This window comes from Aethalodelphis obliquidens, unplaced genomic scaffold (assembly GCF_003676395.1).
Source record: "Aethalodelphis obliquidens isolate GAN/ISIS:26980383/991018 unplaced genomic scaffold, ASM367639v1 scaffold9, whole genome shotgun sequence".
Taxonomy (NCBI): Eukaryota; Metazoa; Chordata; class Mammalia; order Artiodactyla; family Delphinidae; genus Aethalodelphis; species Aethalodelphis obliquidens.
The window spans coordinates 23,935,512-23,955,781 of record NW_020837953.1 but is presented as its reverse complement, the minus strand read 5'-3'; the positions used below and the strand labels follow the sequence as shown (position 1 = coordinate 23,955,781).

The window sequence follows — 20,270 nt, the reverse complement described above, 5'->3', positions numbered from 1 at the left end:
ATGGTGGGGGCCTTGGCGTCAGCAACGCCCCCGCCCCTTCCGTCCACCTCCCTCCTTCTTCCCCAGGCCACCCAGGCGGGGGGAGGGGATGGAACGGAGCAGCCCACGTGACTGCCGACAACCTGGCGCGTGACGCAAAGCGGCGGGCCCGGCACTCGCCTTGCCTTGTGGGAAACGTAGTTCTATAGACCGTCAAACTTGCCAGGAAGGCGGGACCTAGGACTACATTTCCCAGGAGGCCGCGGGGCGACGCCGCAGCAGACGTCGTCGGAGAGCTGGGACGCGGGGCGCGCTGTCGGGCGGGGGGTAGGTTCGGGCCGGTTGTGCCGTTGCGAGGTTGCTGCTGCCGTCGCTGAGGTGGGCCCAGGTGAGTGAGGGCCCTTGATGGGAATCAGGGCAGCTCAGTCTGCTCCAGTCGTTTCGCCTTTTATCTTTTCTCCGCGGCCGCTGGCTCACGGTGCCCGGCAGGCCTGGCGCGGAGCTGCTCCCCCTCGCCTGCTCCTCGGCTTCTTCTGAGCGGGCCCTGCTCGCTCCGGCTCCTCCCCCTCCCCGCCCTTCAGGGCTTCCCCTCGCTCCGGCCTAGCTCCCGACTCTCAGGGCCGCGTTTCCTCCGGAGCACCCCCTATGCTTCTTTTTCTTGCTTGCAAGCTGCCAGGGAGGGGCCTCCACCTCCTCTATCTCCCCCCCTTAGTCGGGTGAATCCTGAATCCTATTATTTGGATTTCTCTTTTTCCCGGAACTCTTGAGTGCCCTTCCCCCCAGCCTAATCTCCATTGGCCTGGATCTGTCTTCTTCTAGGGCGCATGTGGCTGACACTCAGTAAATGTTGGTGCCTCTTCCGTTCTTTTGTGCCTTGTGGCCAGAGGAGGCATAGTCCAAATTTATCACCCACGGGAACATTGGTGCGCCCACTTTCATTTCTCTTGCGCTGGAGGTGAGGCCGACTTGTGTTCCAGTGGTAATTGGCGTGTGTTCTGCCTGAATAAGGTAATTTCCTTCATCTCCCTTAGCACCCAAGCAACTTTTATCAGTTATCCTCTTTGCCTTTCTAAGTCATAGGAATGGAGTATGGCGGCAGAAACTGGCGAGTAGCGCTGCTGCCCAGCAGTTGGAGCCATCAGTGGTAGTTGAGTATTTATGAGGAGGTTGTTCATTGGATTGAAGGAAAAGCCTCTGAGAGCGTGGTAGGGCCTGGCGGGAGAGAGCCGATGAAGCTTCTGGTGGCAGCGTAACGGAAGGATCCTGGAGCCAGCTGCCTGGGTTCAAGTTTTGGCTCTGCTAGCTTTTGGTTTCAGGTCGAGGAGCTTCACTTCCAGGTCCTTCAGTTTCCTTATCTGCAAAATAGCGGCAACACTGGTTATTTTATAGCGTAACTATGAAGGTTAAATGAGGTAAATTGAAAACCACTTAGCTCATTACCTGCCAGGTATTAAGCACTAGTATCATTATCGTCACTTTTAGAATTTATAGGTTGTAGGCCCAGACTGGAAAGGCACGTATCACACCATCTTTTTCTTTCCCTTTCGGATGGCCCTCCCTTTTCTTGTTTGTGGCAATACGGTTTGTTGTAGTTTTTTCTGTTATCTAGACAGACCGATGTGTGTATCCAGCCTGTTAAACAGCCAAAGCTGGCTGCTGCCATGAAGAACTTGTGGAACAAACTGGGCTTAGTTTGTTCCCTACTGGGAAATTAGTTTTGTGAATTAGTATACATGCTTTAGCAATATCAAAAGCAGTTTTTTTCTGCAGCTATTTAAGCTTGATTGTATTTTGTAGAAGAGTTGATTGAAGTTTCTGTTAGGAACTGTCTAACTAAAAGCCTTTACGTTCAATACAATTCCATCTCTGCTTTTTACATCTCTTGGCACTAGTGAAAGATGTCCGGTTTTGGAGACTGGTGTTTTTAGCCTGCAGACTAGGTACAGTCCAATTGTAGCGGTGGTGGTGTTAATAGTAGTCATAGCAGCAGTAGTAGTAGTAGTTTTTCAGCATATTAGTTTAATAGCATAATTAGTACAGGTTTTTTTTTTATTAATTTATTTTTTATTTTTAGCTGCTTTGGGTCTTTATTGCTGCGTGCAGGCTTTCTCTAGTTGCGGCGAGCGGGGGCTACTCTTCGTTGTGGTGCGCGGGCTTCTCATTGCAGTGGCTTCTCTTGTTGTGGAGCACTGGCTCTAGGCATGCGGGCTTCAGTAGTTGTGGCACACCGGCTCAGTAGGTGTGGCTTGCGGGCTCTAGAGCGCAGCCTCAGTAGTTGTGGCGCATGGGCTTAGTTGATCTGTGGCATGTGGGATCTTCCCAGACCAGGGCTCGAACCCGTGTCCCCTGCGTTGGCAGGTGGGTTCTTAACCACTGCGACTACGCCACCGGGGAAGTCCCCAGATATACATTTTAAAATCGTTTTTGCCAGGGGTGTAGAAAATGGATTGTGGGGCTACCAGTTAAGAGGCTGTTGTACTGTTATAGCCTGGAGATGATAGTTGCCTGAAGTAGAGAGATGGAGTGGAGATGCGTTGGTGGGAAGAAGCAGAGGGTTTTGAGATTAGGTAGTTTCAATATTCTCTAGAGCAAGACGTTCTTAGTACGGTCCATGGACTACAGGGAGCTCATGAACTCTAAATGTTTTGTGAGGGAAGTGCATTTTCTCAAGGAGTCATTACCTTCCATCATTCATTAGAGTCTCAAAATTTAAGAACCAGTGCTCTATAGAGTTTGTAATTCAGGTTTTGTTTTGTTTTTTTTTTTTTGGCTGCACCAGGTCTTAGTTGCTGCACGTGGGCTCTTTGTGCAGGTTTATAACCCATAAAAAAGTAATTGCCCATGGCTTACCAGGAGAGTTAAGAGTCATGGGTACCCTTTCTAAAAGATTGCCTTTTTTTAAAAAAATAAAATTTATTGTATTTATTTAGTTTTGGCTGCATTGGGTCTTCATTGCTGCGTGCAGGCTTTCTCTAGTTGTGGCGAGTGGGGGCTACTTTGTGTTGCAGCGTGTGGGTTTCTCATTGCAGTGCCTTCTGTTGTGGAGCGTGGGCTCTAGGCGCAAGGGCTTCAGTAGTTGTGGCAAGCGGGCTTGGTAGTTGTGGCTCATGGGCTCTAGAGCACAGGCTCATTAGTTGTGGCACACAGGCTTAGTTGCTCCACTGCATGTGGGATCTTCCCGGACCAGGGCTCGAACCCGTGTCCCCTGCATTGGCAGGCGGATTCTCAACCGCTGCGCCACCAAGGAAGCCCAAGGTTGCCTTTCTTTAGGGAACTCGTTTTTTGTTTGTTTTAAATCAGAGTTAAATGCTGTGCCATAGAAAAGTCACCTTTTAGTTTCTTTTTCTCTAGGAGTTATGGGCCGATGCACATACTGAGGAAGCTGAACATTAGTGAGCTCAGTTTCACGAAAATCCATATTCATTCTTACTGTTTTCTTCCATTGGGTTTTGTTTATAGTTTCTATTTTAGTGGTAGAAATGGAGCGCCTTAGTGTGTGAAGAGTGAGATTGTTTTCTTCTTGCTTTCCTTCTAACAGGGGTTTCATATGTATGTTTATATATTTTGTAGTGTGTTTTTCAGATGATAGTGTGTTACTGGAAGCATAGGGTGTGCTTTTTTCCACACAGTTAGAGCTCTACCACTGAAAGAACCATGTATTTTTCTTTTTATGGCAGATGTTGAAGACTGAAGGCTCATGGACTAAATCCAGTCGACAGATGTGTTTTGTTTGGCTCACACAGTGTTGTAAATTTGAATTAGTTGTCAACATTGAAAAGCAGGGAGATTTCATGTAAAAATGTGGATTCAGGCTGCTTTGAAAAATCAGATCTGGCAGCCATGGACCTGTGTTTCTGCTTGCAGCAGCAGTCTTTTATAGTTGGGCATGTCCTTATATCGCCACTAAAAAATATTTTTTCTGCTTTGGTGCTTTATTTGTTTCCTTTGTTTCTTCTTTAAAAAAAAAAGGAAATTTTAGATAACTTCAGAAGAGGGAGATGGAGCAGTGCAGTGGGGAGGGGGCCCCAAAACATTGAATTATTTTCTTTCCAAACTGAAGAAACCCAAGGGCTTTTAGAAAGCAAAAGGCATTGATCTGACCCCTGACCATGCCTTTTTAGCTGGCACGTGTGCACTGTCCTCATTTTTGTTCTGCCTGATTTGCTTTTCAGCATCTGGAATGCAGTAACTGCACAGCTTGGCTTGTTTCAGAAGATAGAAGGCCAAGCAAAGAGAAGTTGCTGAATGTCTAATTAGAAGACTTTTGGCGCCTGTCCTGAGGCAAAAGTGTGTGTGTGTGTGTGTTTAATGTATGCATTTGTGAAGTCGATCGCTTTGCTTTCAGAAATCCTGTGTGTGTTTTGGAGAGGTTCATAACTCAATTTTATTTTTGTCTATTTTAATTAAAAGGTCAGGATACATAAAGGATTTAAAAAAAAAAAGTATTTGTCTGCGCTGGGTCTTAGTTGCGGCATGCAGGATCTTCATTGCGGCGTGCGAACTCTTAGTAGAGGCATGTGGGATCTAGTTCCCTGAATAGGGATTGAACCCGGACCCCCTGCATTGGGAGCATGGAGTCTGAGTCTTAGCCACTGGACCACCAGGGAAGTCCCTACAGAAAGGATTGATAGAGGAGTCATAGAGGTGAGACTGCTTTCTGAAGTTACTGTAGAGATTTCTTCACTCCAGGACTCTCCATTGTATCAGGGCTTCCCGGAAAATGATCCCGTTGTATCTAAAGGATGTGTCCTATGTGTCCTAGAGTCTTGACTAAAACCTTTGGCTACCAGATTATGGGCTATCAGAAAAAACTTTAAAAATGAAGGAGATTGAGGAAGTTGGTCAGGCGCCAGAGTGGGGTTGCCCAATAAAGAAAAAGAATTGGGTGAATTTTTTAATGTAAAAAAAATTCTTGTTTCAGGTGTTATAAAGTTATCCTTTACAAAGCCTTTTTTTTGGCCGCACAGCATGCGGGATGTGGGATCTTAGTTTCCCCGACCAGGGAGACCAGGGATCAAACCCCGCACCCCCTGCAGTGGAAGCACGGAGTCCTAAGCACTGGACCTCCAGGGAAGTCTCACTCTGACAGTTTTGATGTCCCTTTGTATGCATGTATCACATTGGAAAGTGTTCTGAGAGAGGCTTTTCTTGATGACCTTATCTATAATGGTACTCTGATCGTTAACCAATACCCCTCCCCAACGCCGTGTTATTACTATGGGATATTACATTATTTTCATCTGTTGTGTCTTCACCTTTTTAGAGAGTGAAGCAGGGATTTGTTTGATTCACTGCTGAATCCCCACACCTAGGACATTCTCTGTTAAAAAGAAGAGGCTTAGTAAATATTGAGAGAAAGGATGAATTAATATGGGAATAAATAGATGGCTGACTGGGTGACAGTCTCTGGAAGTGCTCCCACTATCGAGTTCTAGCTTACTCAGATTCTGTTGAAAATAATTTGTATGGCGGTTGGTGAGGAGATTGCCAAGGGGCAAGGGGCAAGAGCCTACTTGCTGGAGCGATAAAAGTATTCTATTGTTGGGTTGGGTGGTGTTTACATAGTATATTTTGTCAAAACTCACTGAACTGTATCTTTAAAATGTGTACATCTATTATATATGAGTTATAATAATTTATAAAAATTTGTATTCAGAACTCATTCTCTAAAGGCTGTTCTGTAAAACTGAGGTAATGCGGGCTTCCCTGGTGGCGCAGTGGTTGAGAGTCCGCCTGCCGTTGCAGGGGACACGGGTTCGTGCCCCGGTCCGGGAAGATCCCACATGCCGCGGAGCGGCTGGGCCATGAGCCATGGCCGCTGAGCCTGCGCGTCCAGAGCCTGTTCTCCGCAACGGGAGAGGCCACAACAGTGAGAGGCCCTCGTACCAAAAAACAAAAACAAAAACAAAAAAACTGAGGTAACTCTGTAGGTAGGCTGTGGTAATGATTGTTTTCCTTGAATTTTTGGTAAGTTTAGCCAAGTGTAGGTGGGACAGGAGGTTTTAAAATACTCTGGAGTGAGGAGGTGCCTCAGGCGTTATGAGGGAAGGAGGCTAAGCTGGCCAGGCTCTGAATAGCCCACCCCCATTTCAGTCTGAGGTGCTGCATTGATATTTTATACTTTGGGGTTTGGTAGGGGATATTTTCTGTTCCACTTTTAGCAGAATATTTTCAGCTGTAGTGTTCATTTAATAGGGCATGGTCATGGAGTTATATGATCTGTGGTACCTAGAGACCTTGGAATGAGATGAGAAATGGAAGTCGTTTCTTATCAGAAGTTTTTTGTTGTTGTTTTTAATTAAACTGGGACCTTGGGGCAAGTTGCTTAACCCTTCAGTGTATCTGTTCAATTTCAGATGGAGATGGAAATCTCTTATCTACCTCCAACAAGGGTTATTGTGATGGCTAGATGGTTAGCCCAGTGCCAGGGTTAATAGTAGGGATTCAACAAATTAATTTTATTATATATGGAAGATGGATTGCTTGTTAGCTACTTGGGAAAGGGAAGTAGTTATATGGCATTAAATCTGAAAGGACAGTGAGAAACACCCAGAGCCCTCAACTGATAGCATATGGAAAGTGCTGAGTACATGATTAAGTTGGTGTTCAAGATTGTGAGGGAAGGATGACTTAATTATTCAATAAACAGCTCTGGAACAGTTGGCTAACCTTTTTGAAAATTACGTTAACTTGACAAAATAAATCACGTGAAAACTAGAGATACAGATTAAATAAAAAATGAAATACCATTTTTTCCCTCAGATCTCCATCATGATAAAAAAAACAATATAACGGTTATTGTTGGTGAGGGTGTGGGGAAATGGACATTCTCAGGTACTCCTGGTAGCAATATAAGGTGCTGTAGCTGTTCCAGAGAACAACACAATGTACCTGTGCTTTTAGGAATATACCATAAGGAAATAATTGCACAGGTCCTTAAAGATAAGGATAATCATTACAGTGTTACATTAAGTGAAAAATTAAAGACAACCTAAATGTACAACACTAGGGAACTGCTTATGTTATAGCATGTGTGTACAGTGGAATGCTAGGTAGAAAAGAGAAGTAGATGGAAGCACCATATTTGTTGACATAATACAATGTGTAGAAAAATGCCCAGAACTGATGCTTTTGTTCTGTTCAAAAACCTTTCTGACTCTCCATTTCCTCCTTAGTCAGTGTTTATTAAGCGTGTACCGAGCTTTAGATTCTGTTGGAGAAAAATTACCTTACATATGTGGTCTGTGGTCTAGATCTGCACAGTTCATTTTGGTAGCCACTAGCCAAATGTGGCTAGCTTACTTTGAGTTAATTAAAATTAAATACTTAGTATACTTATTTAGTATACTTAGTATAGTTTTCACACTAGCCATATTTCAGGTGGGCAATAGCAGCAACATGTGAATGGTGGCTGCCATTTTGAGGAGCATAGATATGGAACATTTTCCTCATCTCAGAAAGTTCTGTTAGCGTGGATCTAGATTGTCTTTTCATGTTTTTGTCAGCATTGCTTCTGCATATGATAGGTGGGGCCTCAGAGTAGTTGCAGTTTTCTCCCCTTAGAGTTTACAAAAGAATTTTGGACTTTGCTTTGGCCATCATTTATGCATCACCATTTTCATAATATTTAAACTCTCTTTACCACTTAGCCCACAATGGGTTTGTTCAGAATGCAGAGAGAATGCTACCTCTGTGGCCAAAGGGGAAAACATGGGGACAATTTTGCTAAACAACCTAGTTCTGGATTAGAATTTTTTTTAACCTATTAGAGTTTCTGTTCTTCACTTGAAAAACAACTGAGCAGGAACTGGAATTGAGATTCATGCATGGATTGTTTTTGATGTTGTATGGCTTTTCTTTTTTGGGGGAAAGAGGGCATTAAATACTAAATGTCTGCTAAGTGCTAGGCATTTACTAAAATGAAAATAACGTGGTATACAGATCTTTACTGATTGATATTCTTTTAGGATTTAATTTCTGTCCAGGTTAGTTATTTTTTAGAAGTGGATGGATTTATTGCTTAAATGGGGGCTTCAAATATTGCCTTCAGAATATTGGTAATTTATGTTGGATGAGCTAAATCTTAATTTGATACTTTGGGGCTAGGATAGGCAAATATATTCCCACTGTGTTAGTGTTATTACAGTTGTGATGATCCCATTGAATGTGGCTGAAATGAACTTTTAGAAGATTTAGTGTAAGTTGGCTTTTACATTCTCTCATCCCTTTAGGCTCATGTTTCTCTTATACTGGGTAGGTTAGTTGCTCTGCATCAAGTGTTTTTCGTAGGGATGAAAATTTCTTTGATTTTTTTTTTTCCTCCAGTGTTTTATTATGAAAGATTTCAAGCATGCAGAAAAGTTGAAAGAATTGTACAGTGAGTACCCATACGCCCGCCACTTAGATTCTACATTTGTTAGCATTTTGCTATGTTTACTTTATCACATATCTTTTTTTTTTTTAAATCACATATCTTTATACTCATCACTCCACCGTATTTTTTTTCCAGGTTTTTTTGTTGTGGCTAAATATACAGAACATAAAATTTACCATGATAATTTTTAAGTGTGCAGTTCAGTGGTATTAAGTACATTCACTGTTGTGCAGCCATCATCACTGTTCATCTGCAGAATGTTTCGTCTTGCAAAATCGGTACTCTATACCCCATTAAATAGTCAGTCCCCATTCTCCCTTCCATCCCCAGCCTCTGACAACCATCATTCTATTTTGTCTCTAAGGTTTAGACTGCTCTAAGTACCTCATATAAGGGGAATCAAAGAGCATTTGTCTTTTTGTGACTAGCTCACTTCAGTTAGCATAATGTCCTCAAGGTTTATTCATGTTGTAATATGTCAGAATTTCCCTTCATAATATTCCATTGTATGTAGGTATATACCACATTTTGCTTATCCATTTATCCATCAGTCAGACACTTGGGTTTTTTCCATGTTTTAGCTATTGTGAATAATGCTGCTGTGAACCTAGGTGTACAAATATCTCTTCAAGACCTCGCTTTCAGTCCTTTTGAGTATATACCCAGAAGTTGAATTGCTGGATCATATGGTAATTCTATGTTTAGTTTTTTGAGGAACTGCCATTCTCTGCTGTTTTCCACAGTGGTTACACCGTTTACATTCCCAACTACAGCGCCAATTCTTCCACATCCTCACCAGCATTTCCTCCCTCCCTCCCTCCCTCCCTCCTTCCCTCCTTCCTTCCTCCCTCCTTCCTTCCTCTTTTCTTTTTTTTTTTTAAAATAGTAACCATTCTAATGGGTGTGGGGTAGCTTTGGTTAGCATTTCCCTATTGATTAGTGATGTCCTCTTTTCATATGCTGTGGACCATTTGTATATCTTCTTTTGAGAAATATTTGTTCAAGTCCTTTGCCCATTTCCTTATTTTTTTTGAAGCATTTTAAAGTAAGTTGCAGAAATCAGTACATTTTATATTTAAATGCTTCAACATGCATATCATTAGCTAGAGTTCAATATTTATGATTGAACTCTTATGAGTCTCCTTTTTTTTTTTTTTTTTTGTTACGCGGGCCTCTCACTGTTGTGGCCTCTCCCGTTGCGAAGCACAGGCTCTGGACGCGCAGGCTCAGCGGCCATGGCTCACGGGCGCCGCCGCTCCGCGGCATGTGGGATCCTCCCAGACCGGGGCACGAACCCGTGTCCCCTGCATCGGCAGGCGGACTCTCAACCACTGCGCCACCAGGGAAGCCCCCTTGTGCTGTTTTGACAGTTGAATGAACAGTGTTAGTTGAGCACTAGAAATTCTCAAATGTAATTGTTTTGAATGTCATTTGAGTTTACCCACTACAGTGAACCATCTCTTCAACAAATTGTTGGACTCTTGGTTTAGAAGCAGTGGATCCAAAATTCATTGAAAGAATGATACGTAGAGTGTCATTTAACTATTGCAAATGCTTTCTCATATCATTTATTATCATTTTTTAATATTTTTGAAACATCTTCTCTTTGAGAGAAGGCAGCTTAATGAAAAAAATTTTAACATGGTTAGCCCAAAGAGCAGCTTCCTGATAAAATCTGATACCTGCCCTGACCATTAACGTGTTGAGCTATTTTCATACATGAGCCATGAATGTAAATCAAAGGTTAACTGTTTAATTTTGAAATTGTCACCTAGCATTGCTGGGATTTTTAGGAAACTAAGATTTTATGTGCTGAGGGCTTCCCTGGTGGCGCAGTGGTCGAGAGTCCGCCTGCCGATGCAGGGGACATGGGTTAGTGCCCCGGTCCGGGAAGATCCCACATGGCGCGGAGCGGCTGGGCCCGTGAGCCATGGCCGCTGAGCCTGCGCGTCTGGAGCCTGTGCTCCACAGCAGGCGAGCCCACAGCAATGAGAGGCCCGCGTACCGCAAAAAAAAAAAAAGATTTTATGTGCTGGTCAAAAGTATACATAAGCTGTAACTTAAGTTCCAGATATAATATGTATATATAATATTATAACAATGTGTTATTCCATCTGGAATCTTAACCTTTCCCTTCTCACCTGATCTTATTCTGGTAACTTATCCTAGAGCTGTGAACAAGAAATAGGAGGTGCTTTCTGAGGAGAGGATCTTTGGTTTCCTTGTTCTGTATTAAATATCATTGCAGAGCTGTAAGGATACAGGCTTTGTCTTCTGTATTGTTCATCCTCCTGCCTTTACTCCTTTTACTGTGTAGGAAAACATTGTTCAAATCAAAATTTTAAGTCCTGGATACACTTTTTGGATGCATTATGTGTACAAAACTCAGCCTTTCATATAGTAACTCATGAATAATCTAGTTTTCTGTAGAAAATATTCACAACTTTTTCTTGACTATGTTTTTTGCGGCATGTGGGATCTTAGTTCCTTGATCAGGGATCAAACCCGTGCCCTTGGCATTGAGAGCGCGTAGTCTTAAGCACTGGACCGCCAGGGAAGTCCCTTGACTGTATTTCTTGATACAAGTTATATAGCATTTGGTGTCATTTTTTTTTCTCCCTGAGTAGCAGCACCTGAATTGGACCCAATGTGGAATTAAACAAAATGCTAGGGATTTAGCCGGATCTCTGCTTTGCATTGGACAGATATTTTAGTATCAGCTCAGTTTTTTAAAAGGTGATTCTGGAAATGGAAGTATCTTTAAGGATTTAATTTGTTGTTTGGTGGTTATGTAAGCATGTTAGTGGGGAAAAAAGCCTTAATATAAGTATAAAATCTTGATTCACTACTGAAACAATTTGGGAAACTAAAATTCTCCTTGTTGAGCCTATCCACTGTTACCCTTTCCCTTCCAACTTCGTATTTTTCAAACTGCCCTTTTAGAATACAGTGTGCTATGTGCTTTACATACAGTAATTCGTTTAATCCTATGGTAATTTTATAAGATCAGTGTATCTGTTTTTTTTTTTCTTTGCTGTACGCGGGCCTCTCACTGTTGTGGCCTCTCTGGTTGCGGAGCACAGGCTCCTGCCGTGCAGGCTCAGCAGCCATGGCTCACGGGCCCAGCTGCTCCGCGGCATGTGGGATATTCCCAGACCGGGGTACGAACCCGTATCCCCTGCATCGGCAGGCGGACTCTCAACCCCTGCGCCACCAGGGAAGCCCTGTATCTGGTTTTTTTTGTGTGTGTGTGGTACGCGGGCCTCTCACTGTTTTGGCCTCTCCCGTTGCGGAGCACAGGCTCCGGACACGCACGCTCAGCGACCATGGCTCACGGGCCAGCCACTCCGCGGCATGTGGGATCTTCCCGGACTGGGGCACGAACCCGTGTCCCCTGCATTGGCAGGCGGACTCTCAACCACTGCGCCACCACAGAAGCCCTGTATCTGTTTTTTGATATGAGAAACTTAGTAGTAAGATTACACACCTTGTTCAAGCCTGCACAGTAGTGGAGTCAGGATTCTAATCCATGTCGGTCACATTTGCAAAATTCTTGCTCTTAATCACTCTGCCTGTATTCAACATACACTTTTTTTTTTCTTTCTTTTTTTTTTAAGAAAGAATTATTTTATTTTTGGCTGTGCTGCACAACTTGCGGAATCTTAGTTCCCCAGCCAGGGATGGAACCCGTGCCCCCTGCAGTGGAAGCGCAGAGTCCTAACCAGTGGACTGCCAGGGAATTCCCCTCCACATACACTTTCATATGCTTGTCCTTCAATGTGGAGTTGTTTCTTTGATTTAACCTTAAGAGCATTGCTTTATGAGTTCTATTTCAATCTTTGGAAGTTGTTTGCAAAAGTTTAAATGTGTGTGGCCAAGAAGCTTATGAGGTACGTGGGAATGCTTGTACTTTTCTGTCACTATTATAGAGAATTGTATTAATCCTTTTTTCCTCTAGAGAGGGACTGAGAAATGAAGTCTAAAGTGAGCACAACAACAGGTTCAGCATTGTACAGCATTTTTTTCATGGTTTTAAAGTATGCAATCTGAAGACATGTAGAAAGTACAAAGAATAATACTGTATAACTGGTGCCCATGTATTGACTATTTAAGAGATCGGTTTAATAAATTTAAGAAATAAAGCTTTACCACCATAGCTAAGTCTTCTAGAATTGTTCTTCCCTTCTCCCCCAACCTCTCTTCTAACTTGGTGTTTATGCATTTTTCTAGACTTCTATTAAAAATGTATGCTTTTGTAAACAAAATACACTATTTTTGTGTTTTTAAAACTTCATGTAAATTGTTCAATACCAACTGATACCAAGAAGTTCTTGTTTCTTTTTTTTTTTTTAGCGTTTTTCTCCTTTTTTTGTTGTTGCTTTTTTGTAGCTTTTTTTTTTTTAATGTTTATTTATTTATTTTTGGCTGCGTCGGATTTTCATTGCGGCTTGTGGGCTTCCCTTTAGTTGTGGTGTGCAGGCTCCTGAGTGTGTGGGCTCTGTAGCTGCGGCACGGGGGCTTAGTTTCCCACAGCATGTGGGATCCTAGTTCCCTGACCAGGGATTGAACCCTTGTCCTCTGCATTGGAAGGCAGATTCTTAACCACCGGACTACTAGGGAAGTCCCTAGCTCTTGATTCTTGAAACCAAGAAGTTGTTTTTTGTAACTTCTTTTTCTGCTCAGGCTTCTGTTTGTGGGATTCATTCATGGTATGTGTGTTCTTCATTTTCACTGTTTTATAGTATTCATTGTATGAAAGTGCCAGTTTTTATTTATCCATTTTGTACTGTATCCTGTTTGTACTCAGAGAGCGCTGCCAAGAATATTCTTGTATATATTTTCTACTGACTTGAGATAATTTCTCTAGGGTTTATACCTAAAACTGGAATTTCTGGTTCACGGGATGTGCACATCTTTAACTGTCACATTATTCTCCAGAGGAATTATACCAGTTTATACTCCCAATATGTGCATTTCTGTTGCTGTACATCTTAATGGCACATGATGTCGTTAGACTTTAAAATTTTTTGCCATTCTTGTGAGTATGAAATATTTTATTATAGTTTTAAGTTGTATTTCTCTGATTAGTAGTGAAAATGAATCTTTGCATGTGTGTATTAGCCATATAGGTTTTTTCTTTTTTTAATTGATCATCCCCTTAGCCCACTTTATTTTTAGCGTTTATCATCACTTGGCATACAGTATATAGTTACTTGAGTGTATGTCTTGCTCCACCAACCACAAGATGAGAGACTTTCTCCTTTTGTCAGTGTTGTACCTCTAGTGCCAAGGACAGTGCCTGGCATACGTAAGTGTTCAATAAGTATTTAATAAGTTAATCTTTTTTTATCTGAATAATTGAGTTTTTTGCCTTTTTTATTGATTTGTAGAAGTTCTTTATATAGAGTCTGGATTTTAATCCTTTGTTTATGTGTACTGCAAATATACTCTCCTAGTATGTGGTTTTGTTTTGATTTTCTAAAGCATATAGACATATTTATCAATCTTTATGTCTATGGTTTATACTTATAACTTATTTCAAATCCTCTACCCGGAATTTGTACAAATATTCTCCTATATTTCCTTCTAAATGTTTTAAAGCTTTTCACATTTAATGTTTGTTTATATGCTTTTTTTTTTTTTTTTAAGTCCACTTGGAGTTTATTTTGTGTGATGTGAGGTAGGGGTCATTGGTGAGCAGTTACATTGCTTATAAATGTTTTGGAAATAAGATGCATTTTGTGAGAAACCCTGTATTTAGGAGTGGCTAGGTGGCCTTGGGATTTTGGCATTTTGTGGGAAGAAGAGGTTTGCATCCCTAAAGGTGTTTGTAAATTGATGTTGGGTTAACATCAGCAAATTTACAAAGCAGTTGCAAATTTATTTCTAGAATTAGCAGAACCAGAATATATGTGGACGTTTTGGGTAGAGTTCCAAAATTGCTGATAAGACTATTTCTTAATTTGTTTGAAAATAAGTTATTTGGCAGTACTCTGGGAAGTAGTTTTGATCTTTGTGTCAAACCTAGTAGCTTCTTCCAATTTGTAATTTAAAAAGGAAAAATACGAAAGAAAAAAATCTCTGAAGGTGAATGTACTTTAGTAGGTTCTCCAGCATGACATGATCATATCCAAATTGGTTGCTGGAATAATGTCACAAATATTTGTAACAGATTATTCTGGCATCAAATTTAGTCTCTTTCCTGTTGCTTGTTTACAGATGAGATGAAATGTGACTCATTTAGAAGTTGGTTATCCTGGTCTGATGCTCTGGGTTAAATGGGTTAATCAGATTACTATTTTGGATAAATTTTTTTAGTGAAAGTAAGCAGTTGTGGAAGATAATACTCTGAATGTACCATCCACTTTTCCAACTCTGAAATTAAGTTTTTTGGGAATTCCCTGGTGGTCCAGTAGTTAGGACTTGGTGCTTTCACTGCTGGGGCCTAGGTTCAATCCCTGGTCAGGAAACTAAGATCCGTAAAACACACAGCACGGCCGAAAAATAAATAAAATTAAGAGTTTTTTTGTGGATTGAAATTTCGTTTCAAATAGGCCTTTAGTGAATTAGATTTATTTATTTATTTATTTAGATTTACTTTCAGTTAGCATCTCCCTGTAGCTTCCAGTAGTGTAAATTTAAGGCAAATAATAGATAATTTAGGGAAGACATTTCATAAAGCACATTTAAAAATTTTTTTCCTGTTAGATAATTAATTGGGAAGAAAAGTGAGAAATTAGAGCAGAGTGGATGAAGTTTGTGGTTTAAGGTTCTTTAACAGGTGAAAGGTAGCATGATGATGTGGAAAGAACCGGGACACACTGAGAGCTAAGAGCCTTTAGCTCTAGTTTTGCCTCATCTTCTTGGGCAAATCTCTTCCTTTATCTGGGTTCAGGTTTCCTTCTGTGAAAAGTAGTTGTAGTTTAGATAATGATCTCTAAGAGTGCTTCCAGTTCTTAATGCTTTGTGATTCTAATTCTAGTGAGATTTGTCCATAACTCTCGTATGCTTCTGGGTCAGATTGGAGTGGATCATGGTCTCTTAATCACACGACTCTCTGCTCTTTGATTAAAGCTAGCTGTAGACTGACTCAGGGCTGCACACCCTGTACATGGTCTGATGATAATGAACTTTCTGTTTATTCTCCTAGTGCTAGGAGAAATAACAAATAACTATTTACAAATAACTATTTCAGTGAGGTTTAGAAACAGAGTCATAAAAGTTATAAACGTAGGTTGGAAGTTGTATTAATACCAGGGTCTTGGCAGATAATGATAATACTGAGCAGAGATAAACTGCTCTGTTGTATTATAAGCACCTTAAAAGGGCACAGATTTTCTGATTCATCTTTGTGCTTTCCATAGTGCCCAGTGAAGGAAATTAACATTTATATTATTACTTGAGTCCTTGCTATATTACTGTGCACTGTACTATGATTTAGATGTTTTCCTCATTTAATCGTTTCAGTAGCTTATGAGATAGTGTTGCCCTTATTTTATAGGTCAGGAAACTGAGACTTAAAGGAGTCAAAATGCTTTAAAGTAGTTTTTTTTTTTTTTTTTTTTTGCGGTACGTGGGCCTCTCACTGTTGTGGCCTCTCCCGTTGCGGAGCAACGCAGGCTCAGCGGCCATGGCTCATGGGCCCAGCCGCTCCGCGGCACGTGGGATCTTCCCGGACCGGGGCACGAACCCGTGTCCCCTGCATCATCAGGTGGACTCTCAGCCACTGCGCTACCAGGGAAGCCCTAAACTAGTTTTTATGTGACGCCAGAGTCTGTTCTCTTTATTGTCTCAGTATGCTGCCTAGCAAAGACATTATCCATTGGGTGCACTCAATGAATGTTAACTCAGTGAAATACTTGTGAAATGTTTTATGTTCATTGTTTTGGATCTTTTTTTTTTTTTTTAAGTATTTATTTATTTATTTAGGGCTGCGTTGGGTCTTAGTTGCAGCATGCGGATCTTTTGTTGTGGCGTGCGGGCTTCTCTCTAGTTGTGGCTTGCGGGCTCAGTAGTTGCAGTGGGCGGGCTTAGTTGTCCTGCAACATGTGGGATCTCAGTTCCCTGACCAGGGATCCCCTGCATTGCAAGATGGATTCTTAACCACTGGACCACCAGGGAAGCCCCCCAACTAAGTATCTTACTAATAGGACATCCTTAAGGCAAGGCAACATGTGGTTGGCAGTTGTATTCCAAGGTAAAAAATTAAACCTGAGAGGGGGACTGGAAGTTGAGGATAGGGAGGGTAGAAATTAGGAAGGAGACCTCTTTTCATTATGTAGTCTTATACAGTTTGAAATTTTTACTGTGCTTGTATTACTAAAATGAAAAAACTAGGTAAAAAGAATTAAACATTTTAAGTTTGCTAAGGCAAATGAAACAGTTTAAGTTAATATCTCAAGTTCTATGATTCTGTACATGTTTTTACCATTTTAAAAACTGTGTACATGTGCCACAATATGGCTGAACCTTGAAGACACGCTAGGTGACGTAAGTTAGACGTAAAAGGACAACACTGTATGATTCCACTTGCGTGAGATACCTAGATTAGTCAACTTCATGGAGACAAAGTAGAGCGGTGGTTGCAGTGGTGGGGGTGTTACTGTTTAACAGGTGCGTGGTTTGTCTTGGGGAGATGGAAGAGTTCTGGAGATGGATGGTGGTGATGGTTGCATACCAGTGGGAGTGGGCTGAATGCCACTGATCTGCACTGTACGCCTAAAAATGGTTAAAATGGTATATCTTGTGTTATGTATATTTTACCATAGTAAAATATATATATATTATTTAGCTAGTATTTACTCATTTTGTTATTCAACACCGGGGAATCCAAAAAATGGAGTTTGATCTGGTACTTGCCCTCAAGGAGCAAAATAGTCTAGTAATATTGCATGATTAGTATTTTTCAAGGAATAGATGCTTAAGTTGTAAGGAAATGGTGATAGCTTATAAAAAGTTGTAATGTGGTAAAATAAATTCTGGAAAAGTAGCTGTTAGGATTTCCTGACAGTCTTACATGCTGAATAGGCCAGAGGATTCAGATGAGAAGGTTATAATTTTGCCCTGAGGCCCCTCTGCATAGCCTGAGAGCAAGATTTTAAAAATCACCTGTCTAGGTAGGAACTGTCAGGTACACAGATGGCATGTTGATCCGTCTCTCTCTCTTGTAAACTGAGAACCTGGGGCACAGAATAATGGTGTCATTTAGGGGTCAAGCTCATTCAGCCTGGAATGAAGTATAGGTTTGGGTTTGTTGCCAGAGTGTTCTGCTTCTTTAAGAGATTTGGAAGAGGTAGTGTCTTATATTCTGAGTCTGCCATAAATCCAGACTCTGAATTATCAAGAGAGACAACATAATTGTTTAATGACCTTGTGACTATCCACACCAGCTAGTTGAAGTCTTGTTGTCTTTTAACTCTGTCATTTTGACATTGGCCTGATTCATAATTATTATTATTGAGTACTAATGGTGTGCTAAGCACTTTCAGTAACTTTATGCATATTAATTTATTCAATTTTCATAACCCTTTGTAGTAAGAACCAGTTTTACAGGTAAAGAAACAGAGATAGTGAGATTTAATTAAGAAATTTATCACAGGTCTAAGTCAGTTGGTGGAGTGGGAATCAATCAAATCTAGGCAGTCTAGTTTTAGAGCATGTGTTCTTTTTTATTATTTATTGGTTAGTGCTTTGCAGATTGCTTTGGGATGATGGATTACTAATTTTATTTGCTTTACTGTAAGTTGCTGGGCATAAGTATTTAAAAATGACATTTTCTACTATTTGAGACCCTACAGTTTTGAGAATTACTGTTCATTAAGGGTTTATTCTTGTTTGGCCATTTGCACTACATGACTTTGTTAGGCAAGTTATGTAAATTGCATACAGTTTTTATAATACAGGTGTATTAGTGAGAAGAATGGGATTCTTTTGGGGGGGATAACACTTCTTTTAATTGGGGTCCATAGCAATTGATGGCAAATGTCATCTGTTAATGATGAAATTTGTAGTGAGATTTTACAAATGTCATCTTTTTAAAAATATTAATTTATTTTTGTCTGCGTTGGGTCTTCGTTGCTGTGCGCAGACTTCCTCTAGTTGTGGCAAGTGGGGGCTGCTCTTCGTTGCGGTGCGCGGGCTTCTTCTCATTGCGGTGGCTTCTCTTGTTGCAGAACATGGGCTCTAGGCTTGCGGGCTTCAGTAGTTGAGGTGTGTGAGCTCAGTAGTTGTGGCAGATGGGCTTAGTTGCTCTGAGGCATGTGGGATCTATTCCGGACCAGGGCTCAAACCCTTGTCCCTGGCATTGGCAGGCGGATTCTTAACCACTGTGCCACCAGGGAAGTCCCCATATGTCATCTTTGAAAACGTTTTTTCACACAGGTCCTGCCAAATACTAATCTTAATCCATGAGCATATGATTTTTTTTTTGGAGCATATGATTTTAATTGAGCATATTTATCACTTGGAAGGCTTTGTAGAATTCTGTTAGATTCTTTTCTCGATATTTGCTTTTTAGCCTGCCCTTACACTGCACATTAATCATTTCCAATTGATGATTAGATGGAAGTTCCTTAGTTGTGTTTAGATGGATTTTGAAATATGGAGATTTCCTTTGCACTTGCATTGAGGAAATATAGTAAAACTGTAGTTTGAGCTAAGAAAATATGTCTGCTTCAAATTTGTGTGGGACTGGAGATCTCATTGCTTGTTTTAACGTTCGACAGTACAGGAAATGAAAAAAGTAACCAACATTACTTGTGATTCAAACAATGTATGTTCATTTTAATTTGCTGTAGTATGTTTCCCATAGAAGTGCTGTTTTGTCTTGTTAATTTTCAAATGGATTTATTAAGAGACGTTATTAAGTGTGCAGCAAAAGCTAATTTCCAAAGCCATAAAGTATTCAGTAATAGTGTTTAAGGGTGATTCGTCTTCAGAAAAATTTCAAATTTAGTCTTTTGGGTTTTTTTTAGAGTATTTATTTAGGCTGCGCCGGGTCTTTGTTGTGGCATGTGGGATCTTTAGTTGTGGCATGTGGACTCTTAGTTGTGGCATGCATACTCTTAGTTGCAGCATGCATGTGGGATCTAGTTCCCTGACCAGGGATTGAACCCGGATCCCCTGCATTGGGAAAATGGAGTCTTAACCACTGGACCACCAGGGAAGTCCCTCAAATTCAGCCTTGAGCTTAAAAAAAAAAAAAAATCACAATAAAATTTTATGGCTGCTAAGCCATTTAACTGCTGTTTAGTAGGCAAGTCAGGATTCACCTTCTGTTTCTGACAGAAATTCATAGAACTGATGAATCCATTACAGCAGTGGATTGAGAGCAAATGAAGGTCACTCTTGACAATACTGGATCAATAAGCATGTGATACATTTTTTTTGCAGAATACTTGCTGATGAACAGTACAATGAATAAACCATTTGCTTGAAATACTTTACATTTTCACAGGCTTTGTAAATTTGTCCAACTAAGCCCTTTTTTCTCCACACGTTTTTACCACCATTATTTGTGCACATCTTAGCAGATTCAGGTTCAGATTGTATTGAATTAATGTTCTCTCAACCTTTGTGAAAAGATTCTTGCCAGTGGTTGTTCCACACAGACTGTTTTGTTCATAGTGTTCAGTCACTTCAAACTCAGCGTTGACGTCACTAAACAACTGAGCAGTTTCAGTAATATCTGTTGAATCATCTAGAGCCATGGAACACCACTCACAATCATTTGCCTTTTTTTCAAAATAAATTTATTTTGAACAGTTTGATTTACAGACAGTCTCAGAAAATAGTACAGGGTGTTCCTATATATACCCCCATATCCATTTCACCTGTTAACACCTTGCCTTAGTATAGTACATTGGTCACAACTAATGTACCAATATTGGTACATTGGTATATTCTTTTTTTTTTTGGT

At 40.8% G+C, this 20,270-nt stretch overlaps 1 protein-coding gene across 2 annotated transcripts in view; it reads left to right on the top strand.

Annotated features, from left to right (window-relative positions):
* Positions 1-265: 265 nt before the first annotated feature.
* The window catches only part of THRAP3 (thyroid hormone receptor associated protein 3), a 73,868-nt gene continuing 53,863 nt past the window's right edge, over positions 266-20,270 (top strand). The window contains exon 1 of one of the 2 annotated variants that reach the window (XM_027109086.1): positions 266-367. The gene's annotated coding sequence lies outside the window, so the exon portion shown is untranslated. The remainder of the gene's footprint in view (positions 368-20,270) is intronic. The other variant, XM_027109087.1, reaches the window with a different exon arrangement.